Source organism: Pteronotus mesoamericanus, unplaced genomic scaffold (genome assembly GCF_021234165.1).
Source record: "Pteronotus mesoamericanus isolate MK-2021 breed Mesoamerican mustached bat unplaced genomic scaffold, CSHL_Meso_final contig_50, whole genome shotgun sequence".
NCBI lineage: Eukaryota > Metazoa > Chordata > Mammalia > Chiroptera > Mormoopidae > Pteronotus > Pteronotus mesoamericanus.
Genome location: NW_026555186.1, coordinates 44,670,381 through 44,691,120, shown reverse-complemented (window position 1 = coordinate 44,691,120; position 20,740 = coordinate 44,670,381). Strand labels below are relative to the sequence as shown.

Genomic DNA, 20,740 nt, shown 5'->3' with positions numbered 1-20,740 from the left:
GAAATACTGCTCTATTATCTGTCTCATCTAGGCTCCTCCCTGAAAGGCAAAAGGGGACGGGATGAATGGTCACTGAGACACCTTCCCTAGGGTGGTGGAATCAGCCCCCGTGATCTTATCACCCACATAGTGGGACGTGCATGTGATACATGCGTGGGATTGAGCACTACTGTGGGGACTGAGCACTATTCTGGTACATAGGTTGCAATACACTGGTTAATTCTAAATAGATAATTACTATCTTTGGAAGTTCAAACTCAGGCCCATTAAGTCTCCTTAATATTTGAGTCTGTTAGGTTTTGGAGCCCAGGGATTCCATGTGGCACAAGCTGCCTCCTGAAGTAACCAGCTGTCAGTAAACAGCTGCTGACATACCAGCAATACCCAGAACCCCGTCTCTGATGCCTGGCCCTGAGCCACCTCAGGCTGAGACCCAGGGCAGGATGAGCTCATCCTGCTGCCTCCGCACACACACTACCACTCCGGGCGACTGTATGAACCCACCACAACCCATGGCCCATGAACAAAATCACCTTCCCCACAGACCTCACTTGATGCAGAACATATTGGTTACATGTCAAATTACAGTTTACAGATAAATGCCCAAAGTTTTAATATACTAGTTTTTCAACATTGTTGTATGAGTTTTCCTGAGTGCTATCAGGCATCAGTTGAGCAACCCTCCACTCCAACACACATGTGCACATGGTCCTGTAGCAGGGCACAGGGTGGTGTCTCTCACATTTTCTTTGGGGTAAAGAACTGGAAGATGAACCAAGATAAATCCCCCCATTGAATTAACCGACAAATAAATGTATATTCATTTTTCCTTGAGGATTTTTTAATTTGTGGGTATTAACATTCCCTTATGTTTATAATTCTGTCCTTCCACAATTAAAACTGGTTGAACAAACTTCCATTCAAACTCGAGAAGTCCCGCTTTGCTCTATCTCACCCCTTCAGTGAATTCTCTGAGACACAGAAAACAACCAAATACCAAACTCTCCACCTGAAGTGCTTTTTAAGCTGCAAATCTTCAAGTAAACATCAATATATTTTCTAAAGATCCAAATTTATTAAAACATCTTTCAAATCCCTGGCATTTCCAACCTGCCTTACCGCTTTATTGAGCAATAGCTGGACGTAATCCTCTATTCCTAGAAAAAAGCCCCCCAACAACAGTTAAATCTACAAGGAGTAGCTATAACTACCATGGGAATTTAGCTGAAGGCCTTGGCCCCATCTGCTTTCAGCCGAGATCTTCCATGGAAGTTTGATCCCGTCGCTAAGGCACTAACCATTTTGAAATGGATATAGACAAGCTACTTCACTGGGTCTGGAAATAAGGAAGGCAAGCCCTCCCCACTGTGAATTCATTCAACTCCAGCCAGCTGTTGTTTGTTCAATGTTTCTTCTGTCTGTAAAGACAAGGAACTCAATACTTTTTTTCTCTAGTGAAGGATTGAATATACTTTCATTTTAAATCTTCTGTGCTGTTTGAATTTCTAATCATGGGTGTGAATAACTTATAATTTCAAAACTTTTGAAGAGTGAATTCACACATAGGTAGTACCAGGTACTATATTTGGTGATGAGAACACAGCGGCGAAACCAGTAAGTCACCATCCTTGGGAAAGTTACTGCCTCATCAGAGAGCACATTAACAGAATAATCACTTCAAAGATTACTTGTGGTAAGTGCTCAAAAGGGTCCCACAAGAACATGGACTGGACAACCAGAGTTAGTTCAGGAGACAGCTGAGACAGTGATGCTGAGGAAGTGACAGTTAATGTGGTCATTTAGGGATAAGGAGGCGTCACGCAGGCAAAAGGCCAGGGGGCACCCTCTGAGCTGCGGTGCGGGTGCTGATGCTGGGACCTAGGCTGCCTGAGTTCTAAACCAGTGACTCTGCTGCAGGGCCTCGTACTCGGCCAGTCCTGTTAACATAAAAAGGCAGCCTATTTTAAAACATAACCATCAGCATTCATAACATAAGAAAATATCTCTATTGGGATTAGAGCTGTAAATCAGACAGAATTGCAGCTCTAATAACACTTCCCTTCCTAAATGACCCGTACAGGTCTCTTAATACCCAGAGTATTGTTAGTAATTTATAAACTTGAATTAAGGCATAAATCAGAGTAACAAAGACCAGAAAAACTAACTTCTGTAATTTTTCTCCATTTACCCACCCATTTGACAATTGCTATTTAAAAGGCAATGAGGGATCTCAGGTCAAGAAGGAAGTGTAGGTAAACACAGCTCACCTCCTTGCACAACCACAGCAAAGATTACAAGTAAACTACAAAACAATTATCACCCAGAATCATCAGAAGATGGAGCTATATGGAAGTCTGACAACCAAGGAATTAAGGAAGCCACATTCATCCAGAGGGGTAGGAGGGGCAGAGGCACATGGAGAATGGAGGTGCACAATGGGCAGTCCCACGCCCATCTGTGGTGGATTAAAATCTGGAGGGATACCTCAGGAGCCAGGGACCCCAGCCTCACACTGGACCACCCAATCCTGAGGTCCAGTACCAGGAAGATAAGTCCCTATAACTTCTGGCTGTAAAAACCAGTGGGGGTTGGGGCGGCAGAACAAATTGTGGGATTCTCAGGAGCCTCCTCTTACAGGGCCTGCAATGGACTTAGGACTTACACAGACTCAATCTCTCTGGGCTCCAACACTGGGGCGGCAGCTGGAAGGGCACCAGTGACATATGCGGAGAAACTGAAGTGCCAGGGAAGTGCCGGGGGACAGCTTCCTCCTGGACAATAGTCCAGAGGCCAGGCAGCAGTCATTGTCCCTTTTCTGAGCCCTCCCCCACACAGAGCCACAGAGCAGCAACACCATATCAGAGACTCCATCAACCTTGGTTCACACAGGTTGCCCCACCCTGGTGATTACCTAAGGCTCTGCCCCATCTAACTTACGGATGTACTTTTCTATAATAGGCCATGTTACTAAGACAAGGAATCAAAGCAGCACTACCTAATACATAGAAACAAACACGGGGAAGCTGCCAAAATGAGGAGACAAAGAAATATGGCCCAAATGAAAGAACAGATCAAAACCCTAGGAAAAAGAACTAAACAAAATGGAGATAAGCAGTCTATCAGACAAGGAGTTCAGAACACCGGTTATTAGGATGCAGAAGGAACTCATTGGGTATTTAACGGCGTAAAAAAGACCCAGGCAGAAAGGAAGGTTCTTTTTTTACACTAACTGAAATAAAGAAAAATTTACAGGGAACCAACAGTGGAGTGGATGAAGCTGAGAATTAAATCAATGATTTGAAACATAAGGAAGAAAAGAACATTCAACTAGGACAAAAGAATCCAAAAATTGAGGCTAGGCTAAGGAGCCTCTGGGATATATTCAAATGTACCAACATCCAAATGATAGGGAGGCCAGAAGGAGAAGTGAAAGAGCAAGTAATTGAAAACTTATTTGAAAAAATAATGAAAGAAAACTTCCCTAATTTGGTGAAGGAAATAGGCATGCAAGTCCAGGAAGCACAGAGAATCCCAAACAAGTTGGACCCAAAGAGTACCACACCAAGACACATCATAATTAAAATGCCAAAGGTTAAAGATAAAGAGAGAATCTTAAAAGCAGCGAGAGAAAAGCAGATAGTTACCTACAAATGAGTTCCCATAATATCTCAGCTGTTTTCTCAAAAGAAACTTTGCAGGCTAGAAGGGACTGGCAAGAAGTATTCAAAATGATGAAAAGCAAGGACCTGCAACCTAGATAGTGCTTCATCAGAGTGCACTGTAAAGTGCTTCCTAGACAAGGTAAAGCTAAAGGAGTTCATCATCACCAAACCATTATTACATGAAATGTTAAAGGGACTTATTTAAGAAAAAGATAAAGACTATGAATGTAAAAAATGACAACAGATCCATAACTATCAACAATTGAATCTAAAAAACAAAGTAAGCAAACAAGTAGAACAGAAACAGAATCATAGATATGTAAATCATTTGGAGGGTTATCAGTTGGGAGGGGAAAGGGAAAAGGTACAGGGATTACAATGTACAAATTGGTAGGTACAGAATAGATGGGGGCATGTTAAGAAGAGCAAGGGAAATGGAGTAGCCAAAGAACTTATATACATGACCCATGGACATGAACTAAGGGGAAGGATTGCTGGAGGGAATGAGGGGGTCCCAGGTGGAGGGGGGCAATGGGGAAAAAATTGGGACAACCATAAAAGCATAATTAATAAAATGTATTTAAAAATAAAAATAAAAGGCAATGAGCTGGTGCGGAGGATACACAATGAATTAAGACAATATCACAGCCTTGAAAGAGTTCATAGCCCACTGAGATAAACAGATATTAAGCAAATTTACATTACAACTTAAGTGCTCTATCAGAGGTATGAAGAGAATCCCACGTGACAAAAGAAAATGTTTGACTGCTAAGTCAGTTTCAGGCCCACCTCAGATAATCTTCCTGTACTGTCAAGTTACATAAAAGATAAACCAATATTGATAAAAGACAGTAATTGCAGCTTAGAAAAAATACGTAATCCTCTACTTATCCAATGTAACATCTTATTTTCCAGCATTATTCAACAAAATCTCTTTAAATGTCTTCACCTGCTACAGTAAGAATTTTGGAAGTTTACTGCAGTAATCGATTAGAGATATGATGGAAAGGTGGTATGCTTTTAAGACCCCCAGAAAATAGAAACTGTTCTCCTTTTTCACATGTATTTTGCAAAGTTCTCCCAGGCTACAGCCTTCTAACTGTCTTACCCTTTCTGTCCAGATTAAGCTTCCCACATGTCATTCTCAGGCACGTGTCTCCTTTCTAAAGCAGAACGAGTGATGACTCCTGTTGCCCTCTATCACACAAAAATTCTTTCTCTTGCCTTTAAAGATCCCAGGCTCCAATCCTACCCCCATCTCCTAATTCACAACAGCTGCTCCAGGCAGCTGACCATCCCTGTCTCAGAGCTCACCTCACTCATCTCTCCCTTTAAGTCGTCTTCCCACAAGTGCCGCTGGTTGAATGCCTCTCCTCCCCACATATCGGAACCCTACATGCCCTTCCTTTCACCAGCTCCAGCCCCGGCGCTGTATCTTCTGCAGTCAGTCCCTCATGGGCCTTCTCCTTCTCCAATTCCCAGCTCACTGACCCCCAGCGCCATACACAGGCCGGCAGTTGCACAGCTGCATCATGAATGGTCTCCTCCACCCGATGGGGTCCCTTTAAAAGAACTATCCGTTGGGTACACTTATCTGCTGACCACCGCTCTTACAGCAAGTCTCCATCTGGGGCTTTTTCTTATTTATATAGAGTGTCTAGTGAGACTTCACAAGAAGAGATACAAGACCTAGGACCATCCTCAACATCCTGCCATGCTGGAAGTGAGAGGAGAGAGTTGTGAGCTCGCACACAGGCCCTGGTGAGTGGCCAAGCTGGGCGAGTTAAAGGCTCCCTTAGAAGGGGCGGGGTCCTAGAGCCTCACTCATCCATTCTGCTGCCATTCAATCTGGCTGACAAAAAAAGTCATTCCCTCAGCTCCTTACTTCTCTGTCTTCCATATAACAGCGTCCTCTCACTTGCTTGGTCCCCCAGAAGACTTTCAGCTTCTGTCTGGGCGCCTGCATCTGGTTTATAGGAACCCACCCCCTCCCCTCCAGATGCGCAGCAGCCTCGCCTAGACCTCGCAGCCTGCCACTGGCTGGCTCGGTTCAGAAAGCGCGCAGGGAGTGAGTCAGCCCAGACTTCGCTTCCTCCCCCGCCCCTCACTGGCAGCATTCCTGTGTCTTCCCACCTGCAACACTAATCCCTTCACACACCCGTCAGCCTGTGTTTGTGGAGGGTTACTAGGAATGCCAGCCAGGTGTCCTTTCCGGCCTGATAATCCATCGGCAGTTTCATTCTGAATCACAGACCGCTCCTCCCCCTCCCCCACAGCAGCAGTGACAGGAGGAGCTATAGGCTCTCTCCCCAGCCCTCTGACCTTTGTCCTTTTGGAAGCCTCTTCCACCTGCCCCATTCTTCTCTGTGTTCTTTAATATTTGGTCACAAACCCTCTCCTTCTTTCTTATATTATTGCTACCTCAGAAAGTTGATTTCTCCCCCCGACTCTATCATTTATTATGTGAACTATTCTCATACCTTATTAACAGCCCTACTTTATCACCAGCCTACCTTATATTACTTAAAGAAGCCAAGAAAGACAGATTCACGCTTAAATCCCTGCTCCACGTTAGGTAACCTGGAACCTCCATTCGCTTAACTCTTAACAGGGAATAATACCACCTCCCTCCGGGGTCGACGTCAGGTTAAATGACGGAAGACGGGGAATTCATCTGGCCCTGAACCACCGGAGTCAGGCACAGTGCTAGGTCTCGCCGTCATCACCATGCCACTCTGGAAATCTTCTGCCATCCACACTCCTTGCCTAATCATGCACCTCCCTCAGCTGGATGACATCAAGGCCCTTCTCATAGTTTCCATGTGCAGTTCTTTCCCACCCCCATCTCAACCCCCATCTCTAGCTCCCAATCCTTTCTGTCTATGGCTGTCTGACTAATTTATCTGAAATAAATGTGTACCATGTTCCCCCTCTGATGAAGTACTAAGCTCTCTATGGTTTCCCACCGTGTGTTCTGCCTGTGCTTTAGACTCTCCATTACTTGACCCAATCTATTTGTTGCACCGCCTCTCTGGGTATTGCCCACACCAGAACTGCCCTTCAGCCAGGATGGTGTCCTTCCTGACTCACGGCCACCTCATCAGCATAACTCACTGGTTAAGCGTGTGAGAGGAGTCTGGACACAAGACTCTCTGGTGGAATTCCAAAGGACCCTGAATTCATGTATAACCTCAAGCAAGTTATTTAACCTCTCTGTGCCTCGGTGTCCTCATCTGTAAAATGGGAACAGTAACAATTCTTACTCCACAGGGTTGTTTTAAGAATAAGTTAATGTACACGGATCAATCCTAGTAGTGCTTGGCAAAAGATACACGCTGGGCTACAGCTGGTGTCATCGCCACCATCTCCCCCACGCCACCTTCCACCACTGGGCCTTGCATCTTGCCATTCCCATGCCCTACGAAGGCTTTTCCCTGCTCAGGTCCCACCTATCCCTCCCTTGGAGGATTCGGCTCAAGATACAACACCTGTATCTGCTTTATCTCATCATCTTCTCAACTCATATATGTTTGTACTTCTCACTTGAACACTTAATAGTGTATGCTGCATTGGAGGGTTACTGTGCTCTTTTCTAAATATGTCCTGCCTTGTCAATGAATCTATAAATAGATCAAGAGACGGGGCCATTTCTGCACCTCAAGGTGCCTCCTCTAGTGCTGACTGTGTTGTGGCAGAGAGGAGTTAAAAAACACTGTTGATTCAAATCTTTGTTTCCATTTTCTAATCAATTAAAATTTCATTGAAACAAAGAATAAAGTATAGTTATCATATCCTGTTTTTTAAACAAAAATGCTAGATTTAAGAATATAATTAATGCATTAGAATACTTAAGTTTGGGTCTAGTGGCTTCTGAGCGGCCATGAGTCCCCAGGCAAGTCGCCTGGACCTCATGAGCATCTAGTTTCCCGCAGTGGGAAGAGCATGCACTCCACAGGGTTATTATGAGAGTCAGAGTAGATACCAAACTCAGGTAATATGGGCAAAACACAAAATAAGTATTAACAATTTCTAAATTAAAAAGTTCTGACAAATCAGTAACTGATTTTTAACTTTTAAAGCTAGCTCTGATGATGCACAGGAGAAAAACAAGTAATCTGTTTTTGAACGGTAAGATTCTTCTTTAATAACATACCTCAAATAATGAAAGAAAAGGGAATCATGGATTTTTTTTTTAAAGTTCTTTCCTTACAGGAGCTGCAAAAACAGATGTGAACCTGAACTCTATGAGGACAGGAGCCTTGCATGTTTCAGCAGCTGCACATCCCGAGAGCCTGGCACCCAGGAGTTTCTTAACAAGTACTTGTTAAGTAGACATATAAATTTGTGCATAAGTAAACACAAAAATATTACCTAATTGCTCAAAAGCCAACATTATGAATTTTACAATCATCAGATATTTTGTTCAAAGCACAAGTTAGAAAACTGATTAGGATACTATAATTTAAATATCTGGTCACTCAGCATGGATGGACCTAGAAACCTTATGCTAAGTGAAATAAACCAGCCAGTGAAAGACAAATACCATATGATCTCACTTACATGCATAATCTAATGAACAAAATAAACTGATGAACAAAACAGAACCAGAGGCATGGATACATGAAACAGACTGACACCTGGCAGAGGGGAGGGGGAGGGGGAGGACTGGGTGAAAGAAGGCGAAGGGATTAGCCAAATAACATTTGTACATAACTCACAGACACAGACAGCAGTGTGGTGCTGGCCAAAAGGGAAGGAGCGGTGGGGGCTGGGTGGAGGCGGACAAGGGAGGGTGGGTTGGGACGTCTGTAATGGTGTCAACAATAAAAAGAAAGTTAAAAAATAAATAAATATCTAGTCACTTACATCCTTATTGTCATCAACCTGGCAGTTGTACAACTTAAAAAAAATACATATACACACAAACAATCCCTGGGCTGCTTCCTGCGAGACACCTAGAACAAACAAGGGCTTTCTAAGGAAAGTACCAACGTTCTCCACAGGCACCATTTATAGGCCCCGTGAGTACAGGTTTACTGTTTTCTATCTGCAGCGATGGCTTATTCACTTCAGGAAGTGAATATTCAGACATTTGGGTTTGTCTATTGTTTGCCATGCTGTCATACGATGACATCCATTCTTGTGACACCTTTAATTATTAACATGGCATAACCATGGTACTTTTAAACAGATCTGCAATACAGTCACCTAACAAAGTATAGTATTTGTCATAACAAAAACATGATTCTGATGACAGATAAACATGGATCATCAATAAATGAAGTTGAATGATTGCCTTCATGTAGAACATGGCTTTGTGCCAGCAGACCTACTTAGGGCACCAACGCACCCCTCAGCACATATAGAACATGAGATAAGCTTGATTACAATAGGATCTTAAGGACAATATGACGTTATTAAAAGAGTGAGACTATTGTATTTCTGAAATGCTGGTTTGGAAGATAGTTTGGAAAGACTTCACAGAGGAGATGGGAACTATTTATTTAGTATTTATAGTAATTGTGTGTTCCATAGAGAGGTGGGGACTATATAATCTCCCCGGTGCCAGGAACTGTGACAGGTGTCTTACATGTCTGATTTCAGTATGTCTTCATAAAACCCTAGGAGGGAACCACCGTAACCTGCATTTTATAAAAGAGAAAACTGAGACTCAGAGAAGTTAGGTAACTTATCTAAGACCTCGCAGTTGAGAAGTGTTGGAGCTTGGACTTGAACACATATGACAATAACACCCATGAACTTTTTGCTATAACAAGAAGACTTCCCTATATTCAAAAACTAAAACAAAATATTTGACTTTTCAAAAAAAATGGAGATGAAGGCTGAGATGGGCTTGTCATTCCAGATGAGCTAGACTTAGAGGTGGGAAAGTACCAGAGGTACTCAGTCCAGAGTGCAGCCGGCTAGATGAAGTGGAACTTCAACTAGCAAAATCAGACAATCTGAGCCTCACCTGGGGGAAATGGAAGATGACCGATCCTATCCTAGCTGAGTACGGGGCGCCTGCATGAAATGTAGCAGTAATAGGGACACATTGACGAGATAAAAATAGAGCGCCTAAACTCTGCGTGCTCTGGAAAGTGGAAAGCACAAACAGCTTTGGCCTCTGAGGCAACATGTGGGCAGACGTCAAAATAAACATCCAAGTGTTGCCTGGCAACCAGGACAACAGTCACGGCTGATCTGTGATCTCAATCAAAGCCAGAGAGGCTGCAGAATGTTTGGCCACGTGTGGTGTGTCTGCTTATGAGCTCTGACACTGGACCACCGTAAGTGCTTAGAAAAACTCCACGGAAGGCATGAAGCTGAATTTACAGTACTACAAGGCAACTGCTTGATTTTCATTACTTTGCATACTCCAGGATTCCAACATTTTTTTCTGGGATGATCATTATTTTGTGGACAAGCTAAAGAGCAAGCCACACAGCCTGGATTAGTCATCAAAGAGTAGAAAAGCAGCTTTGTCCTGAAGTTTTGTTCCTGCCTCTCAGGATCCTGGTTGTTTTTCTTGATGCATGAAATAATTCCAACTATGTCTGACGTTAGCTGCCCAAGATAAAGCAAGGTAGAAAAGTTAGGCCTGGAAAAGACAGCCTACTTTTCTCTTCTGGTTTCTCTCCTAGAAAAAGTTTGTCCAGCTAGGATTTACTTATGCCTGTGAGTCAAGCAATTTCAGCATAACAGATGCTACATAATGAGCAATGAAGAAGACTGCCCCTGACAAGCTATGTGACCTTGAGTCTTAACCTTTCTGGAACACAGATCCCTTATCTGTATATTGTCAGGCTTCAAAATTCTGGAGTTCTGCATCTCTAATCTATGTTGTAAATATGTGAAGCTTATTCAATAATGTACCCAATGATACATGTTCAAATGGGAAACATAGGAGTTTAGCCTCTCGAGTCCCACAGACCTGGGGTCTCATTTTAGCTGTGTAACTTCAGGCAAGCTACTTAACTCTTCCAAATTTGAGTTTTTATATGGGTTGAATGGGTATAAAAATGATACCACCTCATAAGAGAGTAATGAAGATTACATGAGGGCACGTTTAGAAAGTGTTTGGCTCAGTGCCTGCCACATGGTAAGTCAATAAACAGCAGTGATTTTTATTTCATAAATGCCAAGAGCCTTAAATGTTTTCCTCAGTTTCCAAATGGAAGAGCAGTTGTGTGATGACTATTGCTTTGAGAAGTTACACACTAATACTGTTTATCTTTCTTAAAGAAAAGAGGGCAACATTATTTCACATTATGGCATTTTCTTCAGATTCAAATGCACAGCATGCTCAGGGCTGGGTTCCAGTCAATATAGGAACAAGAATCTTGGTAGCAACAAAATTTTGCACAAATCCTAAAAGATTATGAGCTCACCTAAAGCATACATGGTTACGGATGATAGGATTATTGCATAAGAATAAAAATTCTGAGCTCTGCTGAACTGTCTCAGAGCCTTTCGGCCTGGTTCCCGCAGTGCGTTCAAATTCATTTCTTGGGCCTAATGGAGAGTGAGGGAACATGAGAATTCTGCCGGTCCTCGTGTTGTCAAACCAATCGCCACCCTACTCTCTACCGGGATGACAGACTCAAAATGTCTATAACAGAATTAAGTGGGAATTGATAAGGAAATACTGAGATGGAGCCCATCATGCGGCGCTGACATATGGGCCCGTCACCTGCCCATTCTTGCAGCCAGCTTCTCAATGAAGCCTGTCCTTAATAAGGAGGCTTACATGACAGGAATTAAAACACGGCCCCCTAGTCCAAGCTGATCTTTAGATAATCAAAACTAAATGTAGAGTGAAATCAAATCTCATTCCAGAAACCATATAAGAACAACAAATCCACAAATAGCAAGTTTAGTCTCTACAAACATTAAAGAGGTGGTGCTCTGTAGCCATTAGAGAATAGCTGCGGGCCGCCCACCACTTGAGTTTGAACTCCCGCTCTGCTGCCAGTTGTGTGATCTGAGCAAATTCCTTAACCGTGTTGTGCCTCAGTTTCCTCATCTCTAAAATGGGAATAATAACAGTACCTTCTACTGCATTTCATTCCACTCTCCCTTAGGATAAAAATTCAGTGGAATAGGAGAATTAATTTTAAAGCAGTCTTCATTTGAAATTGACATAAAATTGGAACATTGTTGCTTATCCTTCGATCTAAGCAAAAGTTTTTTTTATTCCTACATGATAGGGGAGTTTTAATTTGTATTTATTTATTTATTTATTATTATTTTTAAAATCTTCACCCAAGGATATGTTTATTAATTTTAGAGAGAGAGGAAGGGCGAGAGAGAAACACAGATGTGAGAAACATCGATTGTTTGATTCCCATACGTGCCCCGACTGGGGATCAAACCCTCAATCTAGGTATGTGCCCTGACTGGGGATCAAACCTGCATCCTTTTGGTGTACAGGACGACACTCTGACCAACTGAGCAACCCAGCCAGGGCAATAAAAGAGTTTTTAGTTATGTACTGCATAATCTCACTATTTAAAAATTTCACCATATTCAAAGATGGCTAACTTATCCCTTCTCTACTGCCTATTAAAATCTCTAAAGAAACTTTGTCAATGTAACTATTATTTGCTAATTCCAATCAGTGGACAATACTCTCTTTCACACAAACAGGAAACCTCATCCATCAGAGAGAATTTCAACAGTCTAAAGATACTGAGCATAACAATAGAAAACACAATATTGATTTCTAGTGCTCTTTTGAATTTAGATACAAATTCCTCTCTCAGTTATTTAAACTGCCTAGAAATAAACTACTGAGTGGAAGATTTTATAAGACCAATCTACTGAAAAGAGCTTTAGAATGAAAGAGAACCTTGCTTTGTAAGCCAGGGTAAATTATTTAATCTCTCTGGTCCTCAATCCTCTCATTTATAAAATTGTCCTAATATCCTTTTATGTAGTGGCAAAGTATTCAACTCTTAAGAGGATTAAGTGAAATCCTATATATATCACTTAGCATAGTAGTTTTGCAATGAATTAATAAATGGTTGGTTTCTATTTCTTCTTTACATGTACTTTCAAATATCTGGAACCTAGAGACCTTATCCAAACTCTGTACATGCAGCTGGACTAACCCCTCTCTCAGAGCATTCCATAATTATTTTCAGATTATCAGAATGAGCTAGAATATTCTTTGTTAAGTTTTGTGTCCTACTGGCTCTCTTTCCATTTCAAATAGTAACCAAATCCTCAGTTTATTAGTCTTTCGGAGAATGTGGAGAAGTTATACACACACAGAGAAGATATGGTTTACAACTGGTTCACTGGAAATTAACTGGTGTATTTTGTCAAGATTTCAATTGCAAATACGTAGATCAGCATTCAAAGATATACAAAGATATATAATCTTTAGAAACATATGAACAGACATACAAATATGATTGTCAGAAGGACTGGAAAAGAAAACAATTGTAATTTGCTAGGCTAAGAATCCTGCCTGGCCTACCACAGAAACAGAGAATAATTCTGCACCCATTACTGCAATAAGTAAAAACTCCTTAGCCCTGGCTGGTGTGGCTCAGTGGATTGAGTGCCTGCCTGCAAACCAAAGGGTCGCTGGTTTGATTCCCAATCTAGGGCACATGCCTGGGTTGTGGGCCAGATCTCCAGTAGGAGACACATGAGAGACAACCACATACTGATATTTCACTCCCTTTGTCCCTCCCCACCTCTCTCTAAAAATAAGTAAATAAAATCATTAAAAAAAATAAATAACATAAAAAATTCTTAAAACCAGGGGAAGACTCAAACTAAATAGCCAGAAGGGGTTAACCTTCCCTTTTTGATCTCTGAATATTCAGCAAAGGGGTACACTGTGTCTTAGCAATGTGGCAAAAATTCAAACAATTAATGACTGATTGATTGGCTTTAAAAATCAAGGTTAAATCAACATATCACATGGAAGATAGTTTAGTTTTATAACAATGCCAGAAAAAAATGATCATTAATTCTAACCATTAAAACTATAAGCAAAATATGCAGAAATTGGTAATTATTTAAATATTTTATGATAAAACTTTACATAATGATTTGGCAATGAATATTATGTCATGTGGTTGGGCAATGTGACTGGCCATGGTTCTCGGCCCGGGAACAGTCAGTCACTAACTCTGAGTGTGTGTGTGTGTGCGTGTGCGTGTGCACGCGGGACGCAGGGTGGGGGGTAGAGGGCATGGACACTTAGAAACTTACAAAAGGGAAAGGGCAGGAGGAAGAAGAACTGTAGCCTAACAAGCTATCGCCTCTTAGGTGATTCTGAACCTCCCTGACATTAAGAATCACTACTTTAGGGAGTTTAAAACAAGGCTTTAGAGTGGGTCAGAGAAATGACCACTGTTTTTTTTTTAATGTCTATTGTTACCCACTGGCAATTTCCTCCTGGTGACAAACTACATGTCTTCATACTTTCATGCGGTCAAAAGAAAGGAACCAGACCACATAAGATATTAGAACAAATTCTCAAAATTACTTTCTGAAAGTACTTTCCAGCCAGGGCTATAATACTGCCAGCCTGGGTGTTACCTGAAAAGACATTCCTGCAGGGCCTCAGGGCTGTCTGTCTCCCAGTCTTAGGGCCCTGAAACCCGGGGGCTCTTGATATTTGTGATTATGCCTAGAGCCTACACCCTTTCTTGCACTGTAAGGAAGCAGTATGTTGTACACATCAAAAATCCCAATATTGCTCTCACTGTACAGGCACATATCCTGGACCAGTAAAGAAACACTTAGTGCTACACGCATCCAGTATACAGCTCATCTGTGAGGATTTTTGTTTTTTAGCAGATGCAATTTTCAAATGACACATTAATTGACTTTTCAGGAAATACCATCTGTCTATCTCAAATGCAAATGAAGATTCTGTGCTAGGCGATGGGAAGGCGTACATCAGGCCAGTGTGAGAGGGGCTAGTGGGCTTTGTGACCAAGCTGAGCGTGCATTCCTCACCTAACGCCTTTCAAACGTTTTAATACATTATGCAGGCCTAATAAAATTAGTCTGAATGGCAATGAAGAACCTTCTCCTGTTTCAGACATGGAGATACTGCATAAAATTTAACCTAAAAATTTAAATGCATAAAGATAATTCAAGAGATGGTAATTATGAGAGAGGCTAAGAATCCTAGAAGATGCCCTGGTCAGGTGGCTCAGTTGGTTGGAGCATCATCCCATACACCAAAAGATTTCAGGTTCAGTCCTGGGTCAAGGCATTCATATATGTAGGTTGTGAGTTTGATCTCCAATCAGGGCATGTATGGGAAACAATTGATGTTTCTCTCACATTGATGTCTGTCTGTCTGTCTCTCTCTCCCCGCAACTTCCTCTCTCTCCAAAATCAATAAACATAGCCTCAGGTAAGGATTTAAAAAAAAACAAAAGGAATCCTAAAAGATAAATCTTTGTAAAGAAAATATTATGAAAAGGTGTGTGTCTAAGAGCCAGTGAGGCACTGTTTTAGATAAATTGTTAGCATGGGAATATTTATATTCTAGGTGTTTGATGACTAGCCATGGTAATAGAATCATATAAAAGGATTTTTTTTTTTTTTTTTGCCCTATTGGACATAAACACAATTTCCTATTTTCACAATAATGAGGATATTAAAAAGCATATGTAACTGAAAAATGTAGAAATAATTCCATTCTCCACGACTCTCTCTGTCCACCCTCTAAGAATAGCTATTAAAGAAACAACATAGGAGGCTGAGCCCATGGGTTTTCTGTAGGAAAAACGTTCTGATCCCTCCCCTAATTACTCTATTCTGGGCAACTCTAGAAGCTCCAGCACCTGCTCTAAGTCTTTGTATTTAAATCACTTGTGCAGGGGACCTCAATCCATTACAGAGTCCAGACAGCATGCTCACACTAAGCTGGCCTCAACCTCCTATGGCAACTTTGAGTGAAATGGGGACAGTCCAGGCCCTTGCTTAGGCTCCAAAAGTGGGCTGTGAACATCACTCAATTGGTTCAGTTCACGATGCACCCTCAGTATCATTCAGAAATCTGAGTCCCTGTAGATAACTCAAATTCCCACCGAGATTTCACTGCCCTGCCAAGGCTAGATGAAGGCTCTGTATAGTCAAACACTTCTTCGAGTAGTGGTAATCAAACTTTAAAATATGTAAGAATTTATCTAGAGAGCTGCTTAAGCCATAGGTTCTTCAGTGATTCTCCTTGGGTAAGTCTGGGGTGAGGCTTAGAAAATCTCCATTTTTAAATAAGTATCCCAGGTAAATTTGATGCAGATACTATGCAGACGACACACCATGAAACACTATCTTGGGGAATTCCAAAGTGGAGCATGAGTTGAGGGAGCCCAAGGGCCATGGATTAGTCTGGAATTGCCCTACTGGCCAACATTCTCTCTTCAAGGATGAAGAACCTTCTCTTTTCTAAAGTGACCCCAACTGTTAAAGCTTATTCTCTGCAACTAAGGAGGCCTTGCTTAGAATACAGTTACATTCTTCATTCCTTAGAGTCCAACAACCAGACTCATGGGAAAACTCTAGTTAATGTTACCTTCATGTCTCACCAACATGTTATCCATTATGATCAGTAAGTACCATAGAGACTCCAGTACTGAGAAAATTTATACATGTTGGTAATATAAGTAAAATGTTTACTGCCCTGGCTGGGTGGCTCAGTTGGTTGGAGCATCATCCTGTACACTAGAAGTTTCCAAGTTCAATTCCCAGTCAGGGCACATACCTAGGTTGTTGCAGCTTCAATCCCCAGTCGGGGCATGTAGGGGAGGCAACTGGTCAATGTTTCTCTCTCATATTGATGTTTATCTCTCTCTCTCTCTCTCTCTCTCTCCCTCTCTCTTCCATCACCCCCCACTTCCTCTCTGTCTAAAAATCAACAAAAACATATCCTCAGGTGAAGATTTTAAAAAAATGTTTACCAATGTTAACATGATTGATTAATAAAAGCGGACCCAAATCCTCTTTCTAACATATAAAAAATGCTCCCCAAATAAAATTAAATGTTAGGTGATATTTTAAGTGTTGAAAAGAGATCTAAAGGAAAAGAAACAAACATCATCAACAAACAGACCAAGCAGCAGCTCTGTCTGTGCCAGTCACTCCTGGGGGAGGAGCTAGTGCAAATGATAAAAGATGAGGAAACAAGGATCTGTGGGTCTTCCTGTCTTGTTGAACATACGTCTTCACCAGGTGGCAGCTGCCAAACATGAAATAACAAACTAGATTGAGACAAATGTGTCCTTAGAGATAAAAAATGCCTGGAATTGAGGGGAAGGATTGTTCTGACTGTTAGATGAGCTTCTGTTCTCTCTTGCACCTGGGACTGGGTGGTAAAGAAACAAACAGGAAGATAAGCAGCAGGAATTTGTCCTCTCAAAGCTGACTTGGAGGACTGATCACAAAGACAAGTCAGCTGTGGGGTCTCCATGAAACCATGCAGAGCCCAGGACAACATAAAAATCTCAGGTACACCTGGCACTTGATGAAAATCCAGTCTGTATACAAGGGGCAGTTGTCGAGAACATGTCACTAGAGGAACCAAGAACTAATCAGAACTCTCAGTCCCACATAACAGCACATGTAGCAGTGTAGGGGTCCTGGGGGGAGACTGTAGTGTCTCAACTGGTAGTTAGGGGCAAGCATGGAAGGAAGAGATTAAGAAAACAGTAAGTGAGGAGAGTCAAGGTTGGGAAGCTGGATATATATATATCAGACTTCTAAGAGTCCTGCCTCCAACTAACTGTACTGCACTTGGATAACATCTCACACACTGGAGACTGTGCCCATCTTTGCTATTGGTATTTTCTGCTTTAGACTGGCCTCCTGGTTGTAGCTCTCTTTTAACGGGCTCACACACCCGATGTTTATTCCCAGAAAAACAGGCCCCCAAGCTTCACCTCATCCCCCTTCTCTCAACCTTCCACTGTGCTTTTATATAGCACCATGACAGCAATGCTATTGAGCACTGTGCACATTGTGTTTTTATATTTGGCTCATACTAGACCTCTGTATCCCTAGCACTGTGTTTTACCCATTGTATAAGCACCCCCCCACACACACACACAATAAAGAAGAAAAAGGATTTCTTATTGATTTTTTTTTGATTATCCACTATTTACTCTTCAGCTAAAGGACAGATATTAAGCTTCAAAACCCTACTTTGAAATCCTAGAGAATAAAAATGAATATAATTTTACCTTTTTCAACTACCCAGGATAAATCTCTATACTAATGCAGCAGCCTCTGAGGGGTCTATTCATATTAAGACAAATGCAATCTTCTTTTTCAATTCAATAACTATTTATTGAGCAGTTACCATGGTGGATGCTATGGGGTGGAGGTACAAAGATATGGATCCTGTCTTTAAGGGGCTAACTGTATAGTAAAAAGCTGGCACGCTAGGAAAAAACTGTAACTAAATGAGACTATATAGCCAAATGAGTCTTTTAGTGTGTCATACCTTTTCATGCATTGAAGCTAATTTTTTGGAAAGTATTTTATAGAGATCAGTTAAATATGTCCTCAGAACAACACAGTGGGGTGGTTATGAGATCAGGCTCTTTCTTAACCTGAACAATGGGCATAATGAGACTATCTACCTCATCACTGCATTATCATCACATCACGTAAAGTGATTGGCATATGCCTAGCATAGTAATTTTTAGTAAATATAGCTATAATTATTAATACTCTGTTCTAATACAGCTTATGCAGAGCTATTCTTTTTCTGGAACCTACTAGAGTCACTTTCTAAAAATTAATTATTACCGAGTGCAGACAGGGGAGCACAAGAGTAACAGCGCCGCCCTGCTGGCAGGATCACACACAGCCTCCACCTGAATCTCCAAAGTCCAAATACATGGACTTTCTTGGAAGTCAGCATGTCTTAAAAGATGTTGTAAAGTGCCCTTAAAAATGAGAAATAATGGGACTGAGTAATTATTTTTATGACTTTCCATTAAAAAAGTGTAGCTCATTTGTTCTTAACCAGGGGAGGGACCATCCATCAAAAATAATTTGAAATGTGTGAGAGTACTTTTGTTCATACTCTGGCATTCAGTGGGAGCAAGACAGACCTGCCCAACTAAGAAATGTCAACCCAAATGTCAATAGTACCTGGTTGAGAAACACTGAATAGCAGACATTTTTAAGTTAAAAGCTATTCACAGAGAAAAAATAAAACGCGATTGTTTGTGAAGATCCAGTGTACTTCCCCAGTAAGCAGATTATTAGTTCAATATGTCAGAAAAACTATAGGATAAAATATCTTCCTCTTGTAAATTCTGACACATTAGTGCTAAAATATATATTCCGGTTCATATAGTCTCTAAAATGAAGGCATTGTAAGATATAATAAAAGAGGAGATATAAAGTATATATGTATACAGGAGAACATAGTTGTGGGTTTTTAATTTAAACTGGACTACCAATTAGATAGTTCATATCTTGGGAAAAATAAACAGTTCCACCTATGAAGTAGTGGTTCCTCAAAAATATAAATTTAGAATAACAAAGTTAAAAATATAAGGGATTCAAGATGGCAGTAGAGTAGGTGGAAGTTACACTCACCTACACCCAGGGCCCAACTGGAATGACAATTAAATTATAGAACAATCAACCTGGATAAACAACTGAAGACCAGCTGAAAAGAAGTCTTATAACTTAGGATTTACTAAAGAAGCCACACCAAGACTGGTAGGAGGGGCAGAGATGCGAAAAGGGCTGGTACCGCATCCATGTGAGGTAGTTGCAAATCGGGAAGGATATCTCAGCTGCAAATATTGCCCAGACTCCCCAGCCCAAAGTGCCAGGAAGAGGAGCCCCCATACCATCTGGCTATGCAAATCGGCAAGGATTCCATCCACCAAGGTGAGATGGACTGCTAGAAACCCAGGCCCCCTTTTAAAGGACCAGCACACACAATCTCATTCATGGGCACTTACCCTGGGCTATGAAAAAGGCATGGCAGCTCAGAGCATCCTGGAGGCATATAGGGAGAGATTAGGTTGTGTGGTTTTGGGGACAGGGCTGGAGGGATAGCCACTAATGTCCCTGTGCTGTCACTCTTCCATACTGCCCACAGATGCCATCTTTCTTGGGTTGAACACTCCCCTCCATACACATCAAGCTGGGGAATGCCACAGCCCCACCCTCCTTACTCCCTGTGACCCTGCCCTGCCAAGCAGTGACAGCGAGTGCTTTCTTAGAAAGCTCTCCAGGAGGTCTGAGCAGACCTACGGGGTATCAGGGACACATAGGGAGAAACTGAGTGGAGCAGCTTGAGGGTGAGGGCCATTTTCCTGCACATGCCCATGAGGTGCCAATCCCCCAACATTATCAGCCTGGGGAAATACACTAGTGTTACTCTCCGGACTCTGTGGCCCTACTCTGTGAATTTTGCACCCAGCAGAAGACTTTACTGGCTGCAGCTGGCCTGTGTCCTTATTGCAGTCTTTCTTGAGGTGCTCTCAGGGAGATCTGGCAAGCTCAGGGGGTGTTAGAGATGCAGAGAGAGAGGCTGAGTTGAGTGGCTCTAATGTGAGGGCCATTTTTCCCTGCATGCCCAATGGGATCCACCATTCCTCTGCAGTCTTCCCCTACATGGCCAAATCTTAATCTGTTTTAGCCTGAAGCACTCTACAGGACTCACTCTGACAACTCCCTGAGATGCCACCCCATTGCAAATGTCCACAGGTAGGTGGTGGCTGACCTTGGTATACCCTGAGACTTTTGCCCAGTGGTCTCAAACCCAGCACTGGTGCCAAGTTTAAATCTCTATCAGCCTGGTGAACATCACTCACCCCTACCAGGTGACTCACTGAGAACCTGCCACATACAGATTATATACTATCAGAGGCTCTTTCAGTGACTGAGCTTAATAGGCACCCAGCAGGCGATGGAGGATCTCCGTGTGCCTTGGGCCTTTTGGTTACCTGCTCCAGGCTCAGTACAGGTATAAGCTGGCCTCAGTATGCAGTTTGTGCTCTTCCACACACACCCAGGTCCAGCAGAGGCAGCTGCAAACCATGGATTGCTTTGTAGATCCTAACAGCTATCCC

At 42.1% G+C, this 20,740-nt stretch overlaps 1 protein-coding gene across 6 annotated transcripts in view; it reads right to left on the bottom strand.

Moving 5' to 3' along the window:
- The window catches only part of CAST (calpastatin), a 126,833-nt gene that overhangs the window by 62,102 nt on the left and 43,991 nt on the right, over nucleotides 1–20,740 (bottom strand). The window lies entirely within an intron of this gene.